Below are 2,500 nucleotides of genomic sequence, written 5' to 3' on the forward strand. Positions count from 1 at the left end.
TCGACCATCGAGGCCGGCAAACTATACCCTCGGTAAAAAAATTTTACGAGGGTGAAATTTTCATCGAGGTGTCGCACGTTAGACGCGGACGGGCTACCGCGGGTCTCTCGACCATCGAGGCCGGCAAACTATACCCTCGGTAAAAATTTTTTACGAGGGTGAAATTTTCATCGAGGTGTCGCACGTTAGACGCGGACGGGCTACCGCGGGTCTCTCGACCATCGAGGCCGGCAAACTATACCCTCGGTAAAAATTTTTTACGAGGGTGAAATTTTCATCGAGGTGTCGCACGTTAGACGCGGACGGGCTACCGCGGGTCTCTCGACCATCGAGGCCGGCAAACTATACCCTCGGTAAAAATTTTTTACGAGGGTGAAATTTTCATCGAGGTGTCGCACGTTAGACGCGGACGGGCTACCGCGGGTCTCTCGACCATCGAGGCCGGCAAACTATACCCTCGGTAAAAATTTTTTACGAGGGTGAAATTTTCATCGAGGTGTCGCACGTTAGACGCGGACGGGCTACCGCGGGTCTCTCGACCATCGAGGCCGGCAAACTATACCCTCGGTAAAAATTTTTTACGAGGGTGAAATTTTCATCGAGGTGTCGCACGTTAGACGCGGACGGGCTACCGCGGGTCTCTCGACCATCGAGGCCGGCAAACTATACCCTCGGTAAAAATTTTTTACGAGGGTGAAATTTTCATCGAGGTGTCGCACGTTAGACGCGGACGGGCTACCGCGGGTCTCTCGACCATCGAGGCCGGCAAACTATACCCTCGGTAAAATTTTTTTACGAGGGTGAAATTTTCATCGAGGTGTCGCACGTTAGACGCGGACGGGCTACCGCGGGTCTCTCGACCATCGAGGCCGGCAAACTATACCCTCGGTAAAATTTTTTTACGAGGGTGAAATTTTCATCGAGGTGTCGCACGTTAGACGCGGCCGGGCTACCGCGGGTCTCTCGACCATCGAGGCCGGCAAACTATACCCTCGGTAAAAAAATTTTACGAGGGTGAAATTTTCATCGAGGTGTCGCACGTTAGACGCGGCCGGGCTACCGCGGGTCTCTCGACCATCGAGGCCGGCAAACTATACCCTCGGTAAAAAATTTTTACGAGGGTGAAATTTTCATCGAGGTGTCGCACGTTAGATGCGGGCGGAGTACCGCGGGTCTCTCGGCCCACTTTATCGTCGGTAAAAAATGTTGACCCTTGGGAATTTTTTCATCGGGAAGCCGAACGTAAGTGTCTCGACCATCGAAGGCCGGCCAACTATACCCCAGTCAAAAAGTATGTCTTAACAATTTTTTGTCATCGGGAAGCCGCACGTAAGAATATTACAGCAGGTCGCTCCATGATACGATAAAATTTCAGGTAACGAAGGCAGGCATCGTACACCCTCTTGATCGGCCGTGTGCTTGCGTCCGACACCTTCGCGAAGGTTTGAACTAGGGTTGTCTCAGGACATAAGCTAGGGTTACAGTGGGTGCTAAGCCTAGCCCTAAGCCTAGCCGTAACCCTAACCCTAACCCTAACCCTAACCCTAACCCTAACCCTAACCCTAACCCTAACCCTAACCCTAACCCTAACCCTAACCCTAACCGTAGCCCTAACCCTAACCCTAGCCCTAACCCTAACCCTAGCCCTAACCCTAACCCTAACCCTAACCCTAACCCTAACCCTAACCCTAACCCTAACCCTAACCCTAACCGTAGCCCTAACCCTAACCCTAGCCCTAACCCTAACCCTAGCCCTAACCCTAACCCTAACCCTAACCCTAACCCTAACCCTAACCCTAACCCTAACCCTAACCCTAACCCTAACCCTAACCCTAACCCTAACCCTAACCCTAACCCTAACCCTAAGTAGTTATCGAGACCCGCTAGAGTCCCGCTGGACCATTTAAGGCCCACCGTGCACCTTATATGGTCCACAGAGAGAGAGATCCGTTGGACCTTCGATGGTCCACCAAGTCGCGTCAGAGAGAGGTTTGGTTCATATATGGTCCAGCCCGGACCATATATGCTCCAACGCGGACCATATAAGGTCCCAGAGACAAGCTGTACGGCTTGTCTCTGGAGCTTATAACGGCACGGTGGCCCTTATAATGGGCACAATACCTCTCTGTGGCCACTTGGTCTCCATTCGAAGGTCCTCCCTGCCATTCGAAGGGCCTTTGTGCCGGAGTAAACGCCACAGTGCCATGTCAAGCGCCTTGCAGTTATATTAAAGCACGTAAGCCTATATATTAAAATAATTTGCCGGTTAAACCACGCCTCAGACCGTCGCAAGCCGGTTTGAAAGAGTGGGTAAAGGTAACGTGGTCGGCCTGCTAGCGGGGTACCGCGGGGAGAGGTACGTGGTAAGCCTGCTAGCGGGCTACCCTCGGGTCTCGACCGCGGGTAAAGGTACGTGGTCGGCCTGCCACGTACCTTTCCCCGTGGTAGCCCGCTAGCGGGCCGACCACGTACCTTTTACCCGTGGTAGCCCGCTAGCAGG

The sequence above is a fragment of the Mytilus galloprovincialis genome, unplaced genomic scaffold, assembly GCF_965363235.1.
Source record: "Mytilus galloprovincialis unplaced genomic scaffold, xbMytGall1.hap1.1 HAP1_SCAFFOLD_241, whole genome shotgun sequence".
Classification (NCBI taxonomy): domain Eukaryota; kingdom Metazoa; phylum Mollusca; class Bivalvia; order Mytilida; family Mytilidae; genus Mytilus; species Mytilus galloprovincialis.